Below are 14,942 nucleotides of genomic sequence, written 5' to 3' on the forward strand. Positions count from 1 at the left end.
ATACCACCCTTTTCCCCCTTCCCCTTTTGTTTCCTTAAAGAGTAAGCTAAGTTTCTTTATACAAATGGGAGTGTATTTTATTCCCTCCATGAACCAAGTCTGATGAGAGTAAGGTTCCAACAATGCCCACCCCTCCCTTCTTTCCCTCTGTTGTAATGGTTTCTTTTTATGCCTCTTCCTTTGATATAATTAACCCCATTCCACCTCTCCCTTCCTCTCCTCCTCCTAGTCTTCTTTTATTTTGTCCCTTAAGTTTCTTTATATCATCACATCAAAGTTGATTTAATAGCAATACCGTTACAGAAATACAGATCCCAAGAGTTAAAAGTATTATCCTCCCTCATATGGACTTAAGCAGTTTAACATCATTGAACAACTTTTTTCTCCCCCTTACCTCTTTATATCTCTCTAGAGTCTTTTATTTGGAGATCAAATTTTCTGTTCATTTCTGGTCTTTTTCTCAGGAAGCCTTGGAAATCTCCTAGTTCATTGAATGTCCATCTTTTCCTCTGAAAGCGAGTGCTCAGTTTTGCTGGGTATTTGGTCCTGGGTTGTAATCCAAGCTCCTTTTCCTTCCTGTATATCATATTCCAAGCCCTTCGATCCTTTAATGTTGAAGCTGCCAGGTCCTGTGCAATTCTGACTGTGGCTCCATGGTATTTAAATCATTTCTTTCTGGCTGCTTGGATTATTTTCTCCTTCACCTGATAATTCTGGAGTTTGGCTACTATATTCCTTGAAGTGTTCCTTTTGGGGTTTCTTTCAGTAGGTATTCGATGGATCCTTTCAATGATGATTCTTTTTTTTGGCAGGGCAATGGGGGTTAAGTGACTTGCCCAGGGTCACACAGCTAGTAAGTGTCAAGTGTCTGAGGCCGGATTTGAACACAGGTACTCCTGAATTCAGGGCCGGTGCTTTATCCACTGCACCACCTAGCCTCCCCTCAATGATGATTTTATCCTATGATTCTACAATTTCAGGGCAGTTATCCATAATAATTTCCTGAAATATGCTGTCTAGACTCTTTTCTTGATCATGGCTTTCAGGTAGTCCAATAATTCTCAGATTATCTCTCCTGGACCTATTTTCCAGGTCAGTTGTTTTTCCAACTAGGTATTTCACATTTTCTTCTATTTTTTCAGTCTTTTGATTCTGCTCATCAGATTCTTATTGTCTCATGGAGTAATCCACTTCCATTTGCTCAATTTTAATTTTTAAGGCCGTATTTTCCACAGTAAGCTTTTGCACTTCTTTTTCTGTTTGGCTCATTTTTTCTCTCATTTGGCCAATTGTATTTTTTAAGGAATTGTTTTCCTCAGTCATTTTTTGTGCTTCTTTTTGCAGTGTAACTTCTCATTTCTCTTATTTCTTTTTCCATTTTTTTCTTCTACCTCTCTTATTTGATTTTTTTTTTTTAGTGAGGCAATTGGGGTTAAGTGACTTGCCCAAGGTCACACAGATAGTAAGTGTTAAGTGTCTGAGGCCGGATTTGAACTCAGGTACTCCTGACTCCAGGGCCAGGGCTCTCTCCATTGCACCACCTAGCTGCCCCTCTTATTTGATTTTTAAAAGCCTTTTTGAGATCTTCAAAAATGTCTTTTTGGTCTTGAGACAAGATCCTCTTCCCTCTTGAGTCTTCACTTGTGGGCATTTTGACTAAATCAACTGCGTTTAAATTTTGGTCTTCCCTTTCACCATAGAAGTTGTCAATGGTAAGGTTCCTTTTTTGTTTCTTGCTCATGTTGTAGGCTATTTTTTTCCCTGTCTTTTTTTTTTAAGTGAGGCAACTGGGGTTAAGTGACTTGCCCAGGGTCACAGGCTTGTAAGTGTTAAGTGTCTGAGGCCGGATTTGAACTCAGGTACTCCTGAATCCAGGGCTGGTGCTCTATCCACTGCGCCACCTAGCTGCACCATAGGCTATTTTTAAACTTATCAAGTTGAAGTCTGCTCCTGGGGCACAGGGTTCATGGTTTCAAGCTTCTTACTGCTTTCAGCTGCCCCACTCTCAGCTGTGTCCAGTTACAACAGTGTTGAGCTGCCAGTGAGTGGAGCTTTGCTGAGGTGATCTGCCAACTGAGACAAGTGGTGCTAAGCCACACTGAGCCGTGCTTTACTGAGGTGAGCCACCCTCCCCTTTTACCCCAGATGAGACAGACCTTTTCTGAAGTCTTCTAAATTTTCTCATGTAGCAGGATTTTCCTCTCTTTTTGTAGGTTCTGTAGTTCCAGAATCTGTTTTGAGGACTGGTTTAATGTTGTTTTTGAGGGAAATACAGGAAAGCTCAGGAACATTCCTAGCTTCTCTCTGCCATCTTCGCTCTGCCCCAGGAAGTCCTCCTCCTTTATAGTCCTTTTAGGGATTTGTAATATTCAAAATGACTTATTCACTTAATGGCTTTCTTCTTTTTTTTTTTTTTTAGATGTTGTTTCTATCTCTTTATGGTACTAGTGGACAAAAACACAGCTTCCAAAAAAAAATCAAAGAATAATTACACTGTGCATTTTCATTAAAGCAATATTAGAAATCTAATAGGTCTCTGACAGAAGTATGTAAAAATAAAAACTGAGTGAAACACTTAAATATGAACAGCTGAGTTGAAATAACAATAGCATGCATTACAATGACACTTTCCAGTTTACAAAATGCTTTCTTCACAACTTCATGAGGTCAGAGAAAGTATAATTATGATTCACATTTTAATGATATAATACCCCATTTGGATTACCCTCCAACTTACACTCACAGGTTAGGTCCTTTTCAACTTTGAGAATGGGAACCTTCTTCCTGAAAGAATGTGTTTCCACATTCCAAAAGCTATGTCTCATGAGCTCCTATTGGTATATTTACCTTTAATAGTTATTAGACACAATTAGATTAAAGCAAAGTATTTACTGAAATAACAAGGTAAGAGCCATAACAAAAAGCTCTCCCTGTATATCTAGGATGCACTCTTCCACCTCCACCTACAGTTTTAGTGAGAAGAGAGTGAATACACTTAGGTACACAAGTAAAGAGGCACATGCTTAGAGAACACAGGTAGCCAAGGCAACTCACGCTCTATAATACTATAGGACACCTATGACTTTTACTTTCTTGTAGGATCCTTATGTTGCTCCACTTAGGTTTACAATCTCTGCTAAGCAGGTCAATTAGTGGATCTTCCAGAGCCTATTACTCTCTGAAGTTGCTATTCCAAATCTTCATATCTCTCCTCAAGGTTACCATGGCATCCCTCCCCTATACCCTCTATATTGAGGACATTCACCCTCGACTGAAAATTTCGTAAACATTCATTGAGATCTCCTCTCTTTCTCATCTCACATCTTTCAAAAATATTTCTCCACTATGTGGTCCTTCACTTTGGCTGAAGATGAACACTTAATGTCTTTCTTAAAGCAATCTATCTGTTACTGTATACAATGCTCTCTTGGTTCTACTCATTTGGCTCTTCATTATTTGATTCAAATCTTTCCATGTTTTTCTCAAAACATTAAGTTCATTATTTCTCATAGCACAGTAGTATTCCATCACAATTATGTACCACAACTTATTCACAGATATTCCCTAAATGATGGGCTTCCCTACAATTTCCAGTTCTTTACCACCACAAAGAGAGCTGCTATAAACATTTTAGAATATATAGGTTCTTCTTCTTTTTTTTAAATCATCTTTGGAAATAGCTATAAAAATGTTCTAAATGATTATTGATTAGAAAACAGACACAAATTAAAACAAACTAGAGATATTATTTTATAGCTCCCAGGACAAGGATCTTTTGAGGGATAGCCTTGATCTTTTTTGGTGGGGGGGGACCATGAAGTGAGTCAAGGTGCTCTGCTGGACAAAAATTGTTAGAGAGTAGTTTATATGACTTGAGAAGAGAAGGTTTTAAGCAGATACTGTGGGGAGTGTGATAATCAAGGAATAGCATAAAACAGTGAGGGCCCAGTTAAATATGGGTAACATTTTTAAAAATTCAGTCAGAAAGGTTATGTGATGTTTTTTGAGAGTGTAATGTAGCATATGGCTTAGAACAGTGAAGAAGAATAATGGAATAATTCATAGCTGGGGTTTTTGAAAGGGATGCACCATGACAGGACATTGGGACAAGGGTTTCAAGGACTTAGGACAGTTTAAGGTTAAACTAAATAACTAGAAGTTCAGACTTTTGGAGGAGTGGGGAAGTGAAGCAGGGTGATATTCATAGAAAGTAAGGAGGAATGGAATTACTGAAGGTTTCAGTGAGAACACACAAGGGATGGTGATAAGGGAGTAGGCATAGGGAGAGATGGGAAGGCAGGAGGTTATGGTATTTACTCATCTATGTATAGATTGTTTTCTGCCCAATACAAGTATTCTTGAGAGCAGGGAATGTTTGACTTTTGTCTTTGTATTCCCTCCATCTTGCATTGTAACAATTGTGCATCAAATTGAATTACATCTTCTTCCTTTATAGGTACTCAATAAATGTATGTTGATTTGAGTTGAAGGCCAGGTTTTTAAGTCAACCATGTTTTGTACTTTCTCACTCAAAATTATGGGGAGAAAAATGTTTTCCCAATTTTAAACCTATCCACAAATTCAAGTTGGTTTTATTTATTAAGAAGTAAGAGGGCTAACTGGAGCTGCTATACTTCTAGGAATAGAGGAGCTAAGTAGAAAGAAATCTGGATCTTGAGTAATAGAACCTCCATTCAAGTCTCTGTTTTGCTCTTTAATGCCCATGTGACTGCACCTCAGTTTCCTCATGAATAAAACAAGATGAACTGGTCCAACTTGAACTCTGAGGTCCTTTTCAGCTCTACATAGCCTGCTATCCTACTCTGAGGGAACACAAAAATTGAAGCCTCTCTTTTCACAAAGCAGAGTTCTTCTTTACTTTCCAAATAATTAATTTTAAATGGTGAAACATAACCAGTAAGTCTTATTTAGCTTATGGAACATGTGCAAACTGGTTCCTTTTTGGATTAGTTTGAGGAGCATTTTATGTTCTCCTCCCTGATGCTTGGAACAAGGCAGAGGAAGAAAATGACATGCAGGGTTCCCAATTCATAGGTGCTAATAGTTCTCTGCTATGTGGGAGGTTTCTAGAAAAAGAGTTTTAGCCACAAAGCATCATTGTTCTGTTCAAGAGATTTGCAATGGACCCAATAAAATTCCAATTTTGTGTGAGAGCCTAGAAAAAAGAATGTTAGACAGTAACACTAACTCTCTGGCTCTATTGCCTGAAAGCTGGGTTTGTTAAATTATACCTCTTCTCCAGGATTCTCTAGTACCCTTAAGGGTGTATGCTGAAGTATGTGAAGTCTGTTCTCTATATTCCAGTTAGGGTGAAACTGGATTTGAATTCAGGTCTTCCTGATTCCAAGTCTAGTGCTCTAATCCATTGTACTACCTAGCTGCCTCATTATCACACCGCCACTAAGAATTTATTTATTTAATATTATGAAATTTACAGAGGTCTTTATAAGAATTCTGTACATATATTGCTATCCCCATTTCATAGATGAGGAACAAAGAACCATCATTTAGCAAAATTTTTCTCCCTGTAATGCTCTATGGTTACTAGGAACCATTTAAATCCCACAGATCTCCATAGAACTAGAGTTGAGATTAACCCAAAAGGCAATGAAGAAGGTCATGATGGGTGTGGTCAGTCTATAAGCAGGAATGGTGTAGGAATGTTAGTATAACAGCTATCATCAGACAAATGTACAATCTGGCAAAAAATGATGAGCAAAAGTAAAGTTGTAGAAAGTCCTGTAGACAGTCCATGTGTTTAACTGGTTGTCCCCCATGCCTGGAATTCTCTCCCTCCTCATTTCTTCCTCCTGGCTTCCCTGATTTCCATCAAGTTCCAGCTAAAATCTCACCATAGACAGAAATGCTTCCCCATTCCCCTTTAATTCTAGTGCATTCTCTTGTTTAGTATCCCCAATTTATCCTGTGTGTAACTTTTGTGTGTTCTCTTCTCTATTAGACTATGAACCCCTTAAGAGAAGGGACTGTCTTTTACTTTTGTTTACATCCCCTGTATTTACCACAGAGTTTGGTACAAAGTAGACACAATAAATTTATTTATTTTTATTTTTTGGCTTTTTGAGTGACTTCCATTATGAAGACTTGGACAGAAGTCACATAGAGGCTGGGCAAACATAGACAGATTACATTCTTTACTTCTGGATGCAGTACATAGATATGCTTGGGTCCCATAAGACCCAGTGAGGGATTTGTTCTTTTCAAATATGCATTTGGCCACTTTGCTTTCTTATGTCTGCTATCAGCAGATTTAAAACTGGAAAGGACATTAGAGTCATTCAGTACAACCCATTTTAAGGATCAGTAAATTGAGGCATAGATATTTTAAATGATTTCCTCAAGTTCATGAAGGTAGTGACAGAGCTGGGATTCAGACAGGAATCTGGTGATCTCAAGTTAGATCATCTTTCTACTGCATCATAGTACCTTGCCATAATTCCATTTACTTCATTTGGCTCAATGTTCCCATGATCCTAAGTTCCTTTCCCTGTTAGTCAATTAGCCTTTATTAAGCATCTTCTTTGTGTCAGGTACTATGCTATGTGTGGGGAATGTAAATAAGAAAGATAAAGCCAGTCCTTGCCCTCAAGGAGTTTATAATCTAATTGGGGAAGATAACACATAAAAGAAAACTAAAAGGGAGTGGAGAAGTGTGGGAGTGGGAGGGATTGTGGAGTCTAGTACAAAGATTACAACTGGTAATATGAGGAAATCCGTAATGGTCTCCTCTCAATAAGGATACAACAGTCAGCAATCCAATTATATTCCTCTGCACCTGTTTGAGAACAGATGTCTCAGTCCCCCTCCTTCCCCTCCAGCAAACATCACATGGTTCAAGGAGCTCTGAGCTGGTATCAATAAGGTCCTCTTCTGGGTTGTGTCCATAAAAGGGAAGATTGAAGAAATGTCCCTATATCACCTCCCACATTGGCTAAGAACCCAAAGAATAATTATGGAAATTAGCATTAAGAATACTGCATTCCTGGTTAGCTAGTTTTTGCAGGTAGATTGTAAACTTTGAGTAATCCACCGGTGATGAAAAAGGGGAGGATCCATTCATATTAGGGACCAGGGGTGAAAACAGGGCCTGTGAGCCCCCATTCTTTGCACCCACCAGCTGCACACTGGGTGACCATTCTCTTGAGAATTACAATAAATGAACTTTTGAAACATCACTGTTGTTGAATTCCATATTTCCCTCTCAGGTGAGAAATGAAGAGTTGGCCTCTTTTAAATGGAAGCTTTGGGAGGAGTTCTTTGTTCTAACCTCCTTTTCTCTAATTGGAGGGGCAGAGGGTGTTGAAAAGGTGTGACTACTAAAACTGATGCCCCATCATACATTTATTCCATTTCATGGCAGCAAGAAGTACTCTTTCCCCCACCCCCTACAATTAGAAGCTTGAGCAATGAAAGGCTATTGTTTTCTTAATTAGATATTCATGGCATGCATTCAGTTATCCACAATCCTATTATACTGGGTGAATTTCCAAGAAGATTCTTAACTGATGACTTAAGGGGGTACCTAGTAGCTGACAACTCAGAGTAAAACTGTACCAGAGGAAATATTCAGTTGAAACTTATTTTAATGAGGGAACATTGAAGGTTTTGTGCTTTTTTACCAATGGCTAAATCCTCGTGGAACATTTGCCTTAATTTCCTAAAACAACATTTGGAAAGAGCAGAAAGCCATTTTGTGGGGAAAAGGAAGCAAGCTAAGCACTGCACCCTTTTATTAATTATTGTGAAAATAAACAACCAGAATAAAGATCCATGTGGCAAAGCCTGAGTGTGAAAATCCCACTTTAGTAGTGAAGAAAAAAAAATTTCACGTTACCTATAAAAATTCCTCCTCAGCAACACATACAGTAGAAAAGGATAAAGGGCCCAAATTATCAATGTTTTAAGTAAAGAGTTTATCTATAGAAGGTGATACTGTAAATCATACATTTCCTCACTAGGAGGAATGTATTCTTCAGTTGGCAAGAATTAGCTATTTTATTTCCCAGTTTTTAGGACTAGGTTATTTGCTGATTTATTTCTTGCAATATGTTAACCATTAAAAACATTCTCTTTTCATATTTTTCTCCTATTTGAATACATCCCAGACATTCATGTTCTCATATTGAATTTGAAATGTATGCTATTTTTATCTCTTTGCAATGATTTATAGGAAAATTAAAAAAAGAATCATATAGGCTAAGAAAGCATTAATGAGTTGCAGTATGGAGAGTTTATCCACATTAAGGAGTTTCTACTAATTTCTTAACTTAGTGGGCCTGAGGACAGGAATAATTCCTGACAGAACAACCTAGCACAATGGGAAGAGCATTGGACTTGGAATTAAGGAGGATTTAATTTGTATCCAACTGTGTGACCATGGGCAAGTCACTTAACCTTTCTGCATTTCTGCAAAATGGTGATAATATTTGTGTTATCTACCTAACAGAGTTGTAAATCTTGCAGCACTTCATAAATGTGACTTATTATTTTTATAACAACAAGGAATGGAGTGTTTATATAACTGTATTGCCAGGCCCTCCCAGGCTATGTTTTAATTAGATGAAGGCAGTTCGTTTTCACTTGTCTATTTCATAATTACTTTTTAAATTAATTGACTGATTTAAATAAAATATGATCTCTGCTGATAGGAATCAAAGTTTGCCATTTGGTTTCAAGGTGAGGGACAGGTTCACTTTGTGATTCAATCTTCCACCTTGAAATCAAAAATCTTACTTTGATACTTAGATGGATTTGTAGCAATCTCATTGATGTGATATCTCCCCAACCAGGGCAAAATGAGACCCATTCATGCCTTCACATTTTCTTTGAGTCTTGTTCATATCTTTTTATAAATTCTTCTTAGATAGCTATTCATTATGATGGAAGACTTCTGGTTATTTATATTTTATAGATCAGTACCACATTCAGGCTGTCCATTTAGTATCACTCACACTCTTGGTAAATAAATATTTTCCCTTCTTTTAAAGAAATATATGCTCTTACTATCTTGTACTCCATTTTTTAACATGCATGTCATAATTTACCATATCCTATATCAACTACTCATAACCACTAAATATCTTTTCATTGACTCATTGGGTCTACTGCAAATTTAGTTCCTTTGAGATAGTGGTGTTATCTGATTTAGGGGCATATAACATCACCAGAAGAATATTCGTGTTAAAAAAAATGAAACACTTTGGGATAATTGAAAGTCCTTCACAATTTTTCAAATGTGATCTAACTTGATCTCCTAGTTAACTGAGGGTCAAATTCATTGTCCATCTATAGAATCTATCCAAAATAAGTGCACTGATGGGCTCCCTAGTTTTCCTGCACACCAGCATGTTATAAATCTAAGAATGATATTCTTAGATTATCAATCTCTTTTGAGTGACCATAGATATCTTTTAGCAAGGCTTCATTGTTTTAGGATGCAATGCAATGAATACTATATATGATCCATAGACCATAAAACAAAGCATCTCAAGAATGTCATCATTTTGAGACCTCCCAGTCTATGCTAAGGGCCTCCAGAAACAAAACGTTGAATGGCAACAATTTTCAGAGAAATATGCTTTCTATAATTTTTTTTTCTGAGGCAATTGGGGTTAAGTGACTTGCCTACAGTCACATAGTTAGTAAGTGTTAAGTGTCTGAGGCCAGATTTGAACTCAGGTCCTCCTAACTTCAGGGCCAGTGCTTTATCCACTGTTCCACCTAGCTAGCTGCCCCTGCTTTCTATAATTCTTAACAGATCTTAATTAATTAAAAACCTTTATTAAACATTTGCTCTATGCCAAGCACTGCCAAGTGCTCAGAATACAAATACAAAAACAAAGCAGTCTGCCCTCAAGGAGCTTTCATTTTAACAGTAAAAGTTAAAAAAAAATGAGGGCATGAAGACCAGATAAGGGAATTTTGTGAAGTCTCAGGCATAGTAACAGTGGTGGCAACTAGGTGGCTCAGTGGATAGAGTTTTGGACCTGGAGTCAGGAAGAATCATCTTCCTGGGTTCAAATCGTGCCTCAGACACTCACTAGCTGTGTCACATTGGGCAAGTCACTTAACCTTGTTTGCCTCAGGTTTTTTAATCTGTAAAATGATCTGGAGAAGGAAATGACAAACCACCACAAATGTAGGCACAAAGAGTCACAACTGAATAGTCACAATAGACACAACTGAGCAACAGCAGGGAATGGTGAATGGGACTATAAAGAAGTTGATTGCCATGTCCTTTTGAGAAGCAATGGCGATGAAGTCCCTGAGATGGAGAGTTAGCTGGGATGCAAAACATGTTCTGGAGGCTGGTATTGGTTAGATATAATGAACCATGTATATTTTCACTAGCTGACTCCCAAATCAAGATAGCACAGAGTAGTTTAAAAACTTATTATGTTCAGTCACTAAGGGCATGGAGTCCCAGTGGTCCAGAAGGAACAGTAGAAGAGTGGGTGCATATCTGCTTAACCTCTTGGTTAGGTGGTCAGAGTGGATGCAATTTCAGTGAAATTTAATGCAGGTTAAAACAAAACAAAACAAAACAAAAGCATGTCATATGAGACAAATGGAACTTTAGAAATACCATCTTAAAATGTGTTTGCCATGTATTCGTTTGTTTGTTCATTTATTATCTGGATCTGATTTTCTTAGTTTATTTATTTCCTTGACAAATACACACATAAAAAGGTATTTCCATACACAAAGTACAACAGAAAAGGAAAGATGTAATGAAACCACAGTTCCTTCTTATGTACAGTTTGCTTTTCTTTTAAAATATATAATAAATTATTCAACATGTAAATTTCCAAGCTGTGGTACCTGTCTATGATTATTCTGGCTTTCTGTCTTTTCAATGATCTTTCCTTCCTTCTGTTAAATGATCTTCTTTTCTTTTCTTTCCTTTCTTTTTTTACGTCTTGCTATCCAATTGCTATTTCCCTCCTCTCTTGTTATCTTTGTGGCCCAAATTGAAAGGAGGGAAAAGGGAAGGAGAGGAGAGCAGAGGAAAGGAGAGGTGAGAGAGACAGAGAGACAGAGAGACAGAGAGACAGAGAGACAGAGAGAGACAGAGAGAGAGAGAGAGAGAGAGAGAGAGAGAGAGAGAGAGAGAAATAAAACAGAGAGAGAGAACTTGAAAAAATATCCATATTCGAGCAAAACAAATCACCACATTGTATTTGAAAATGTATATCACACATATTGAATCTATTGCCTCTCATTAATGGTTGAGTAGCATGATTCCTTTTTGATCCTTTGTAACTGTGGTTGATCATTGCATTTATCAAAATTCATATATATATACACATATAATCTTTTACACAACACAAAAGTCATCACATTCACTCTAGGTGATTCATATTTAACATTCAAGTGAGGTCTAGAATTCATAGAACTGGTAGTGTAACGATTGGAGTGATGCCACCTGCTGGACAGTTACTGTAGGAAAGCTCCACCATTAGGAGAAGGTGTCTGAGGGCAAGCCATGTGGTCAGTTCCTTGGCATCAGGAAGTTTGCTCATGGGTACTATCAAAGCTACCAGCCAATTAGCTTGGAGCTGTGTGTATGTTTGGGGACAGGCTGTTTCAGTTTTTGAAGAGAGATTTTGTGGGGCGAAGAAGGAAGCATTGGGTCCTTTTGGTTCCTGACCTCAGCATGGCAGGTCGGATGATGGGGTCTCTTAGAAATATATAGATTTTTACTTTCTCTGATCATTAGATCCTAATGTTCTTTAATAAATATTTAAAAGTCTAAACTCTTGCTAAAGCTCATAATTTATTGGCGACCCCTCATTAGATATTTTAGACAGTATAGCTAGAATTTTAGCAACTTTACAGATGTAAAAGCCTCCAAAAGGGAGGGGAATGCAATATTTATATTTTTATGTATGTGTATATATATATATATATAGTTTGAGTATGAGTTATATTTTGAAGAACTCTCACTGTTTAATTTGATTATTGAAAATGCTATGCTAAGGATTAGTGAAAATCCAGCAGTTCAACAGCTAAAGAAGTGAGTCCAGAGACAACCAGAGTCCAGACCAAAGTCTAGTTTTCCTGATGACATCTTACCACTCCAAGAAGACAAGATCTCAAAGACTTTAAATGAACAGTTTTGTTTTGTTGTTTTTCTTTTTCCCTTCTGTTATTATATACACCTTTTGTAACACATATTCTCTTCAGAGGCCCTCCCTCTGCAGGCAGTGTCAAAGTACTGCTTCATAAGGGACTGCCCCTCTGGAAAAAATTTCCCCTTTCTCTCTTTTCTATATTGTTATTAACATATTGTTTGTTAGCATAGGGTATTATATTCTGTTATTTTTTATTGTTTCAACAAGGAAACACCCCATGTTCCTTGAAGAAAAAAGTGAGGAATGTGCTAAGATTATTGGAATTTGGCTGACTCATTGGGAGAGGCCACACCTGGCCTGCTCTGAAGTGACATTTGCTGCTGAGGTCAGAAGGAGAAACCACTCTCCATAGGCAGTTTTTGAAGGACCTCCTCTTTTGGGGGAGGAAGATTAAACCCTCATTGAGGGGAGCTTGCTGCTCTTCTGGAGTTATCTCTCTTCCCAGTGGCGTGAGCAGCTGCAGCAGTAAATGAGTCCTTCAAGCCTGGCTGTAAGCTGTTCTTTCCATTGAAGCTATGAGCTCCAGGTGGTAAGTTAAAATATGAATTCTGCTCTTTTGAATTAGCTGAACTGGAAGCCAATTTGGGGGTTGTATAGATTTAGGTTAGAGGTAAGAGGATTATTCATATTTCTTTTCCCCTTTTCCCTTGTCTTTGATTTTATTAATTTCACCTTTGCTGTTTACTTTATTCTCATTAATAAAACCTGATTCATTTGTGAAACAGAGGCTATTAGGCTCCTCTCTTATTGGTTTGGAAGAAATATCTAAAGAGGCAGTTTGGAGGGGAGGGCGCTTTGAAGCTAGAGGTCCCTCATTATTTCTGGGACCCCAATATTTTGCTGAGTCACCCAATTAACTCTCATATATTAAATTTGGCCCCCACAGTAGTTTGCCTTAAGATGAACAAACTACAACACACCTCAAGAGATGAGAGCATTCTCTATTTGGAACTATATATCAAAAGTCACTCAGCTGTATCTACCCGTTGATCATGCCATACCACTGCTAGGCCTATAACCCAAAGAGATCCAAGAGAAGACAGATAGATGATAGAAAGATAAATTATAGCACCTCGTTTTGTTGTACTAAAGAACTGGAAATAAAGGTAGAACTTATCAATTAGGTATGACCATATGAGGTTTGGTATATGAGTATTATGGAATAGCATTTAAAATGACCAAAAGGGGATAGTTTCAGAGATACTCAAGAAGATCCTACCTACCTCCTGATAGGTGATGGACTTGAGGTGCAAAATAGAACAAATGTGTTTATAAATGTCAAAGTATGGACCTGTTTTGTTTGATTATACTTATTATTTTATAAAGTTGTAGTTTATTTTTCATTTGGAGGGATTTGGGAAAGAGAGGAGGAACTATTGATAGTGTTATCAAAAAAGAAGGAAAAAGAAAAGAGAAACATTGAAATATTTTTTAATTCAGAGAGAAAAGAAGTTCAGAAGGAAATATAATCAAGCAAGACAGCTTTCAAAGTAACATGTTGAGTTTATTATATAATTTCTTTAAAAAAGTAAACTGTAACTAAATAAACATTTATGGTTTCATATAAAATATTTTTCCTGTTCTACATATTATATGAAAATTGTCATTGGGGGTAGTATTTATTGTTTAAAATTAAAAAAAATAAAATCAAATAAGAAATCTCTGTGTATCGCTTGTTCAACATATAGTCCTTTATAGGTGAAAGATGAGAAAGGTTATTCTTCAATCTTAGTTTCTAGTATTGTTTTAGGATCAGTATTATGGTACCATGGAAAAGTCCACAATTCATCAATATGGCTTGGTTTTCTATAAGCATTACAAAAGTAATTTTGTCTATAGGATTATGATAAAAATGGAGATGTGGAAAGAATGATGAACTGAGATTCTAAAGAAAGGAATCCTAGTTCCTAGATATAGCTGTTGTCATGTCTCTATTCCTGAGCCTCAGTGTCTTCATCTAAAAAATGGGGATGAAAATGTTATTCTAACTACCTCACAGGGTCATTCAGAGTATCAGATGAGATAATGGATGCATAAGTGCTTTGGAATTGGTATTTTAAAAAACCCTATACAAACATGAGTGGTATTATCATAGAATCAAGATGCTGTCTCTCTTTTGCCTATAATCTATAGCAATTGTATTCTTCTGAAGCACCCAGCTGGATCTGACATGCCTAGCACAATTCAGAGTGAGCATGAAAGACATTCCAGCTAACAATTATTGCATCCATTTAATTCTGAGACTTGTCACTTTGTGAAATAAGTAAAAAAAAAAATAGTTTAAGTTCTGTAGTTGATCATGTTGGATCTAATATTTTTTCTGGCTTGAACTCCCCCTAGCAACAGAGCTTCATCTTCCTACATTAAATTTAATTGGTTCCATTGATAGGAATTCTGGGAAAAGGTTGATAGAAATTAACAAAATGTTTTAGCCAGCTTGACATTAGGTGGGGGTGGGGAGAAAGACTATTTTGGGAACTTATAATTTTGGCTCCCTCTCATTGCCCTGTGACTAGGAAATGACTTTGCCAACAAATGGGAGGACTGGATGAAGAGGCTGATTATTTCTCTTTACAGAGAATAGTTGTTCCCTGCCCCCACCACATTTCTTATTGTAAGTTCTGGAAAGGAAATATTGAATATAACATGTCCAAAAGTAATCTCATAAACATTTCTCAGGATACCTGCTCTTCTCTATTAATGTCTCTATTAATGGTACCATAATCTTTCCATTCACCCAGATTCAAAACCTATAAATCTGTGCCTCTT

This window comes from Dromiciops gliroides, chromosome 2 (assembly GCF_019393635.1).
Source record: "Dromiciops gliroides isolate mDroGli1 chromosome 2, mDroGli1.pri, whole genome shotgun sequence".
Classification (NCBI taxonomy): domain Eukaryota; kingdom Metazoa; phylum Chordata; class Mammalia; order Microbiotheria; family Microbiotheriidae; genus Dromiciops; species Dromiciops gliroides.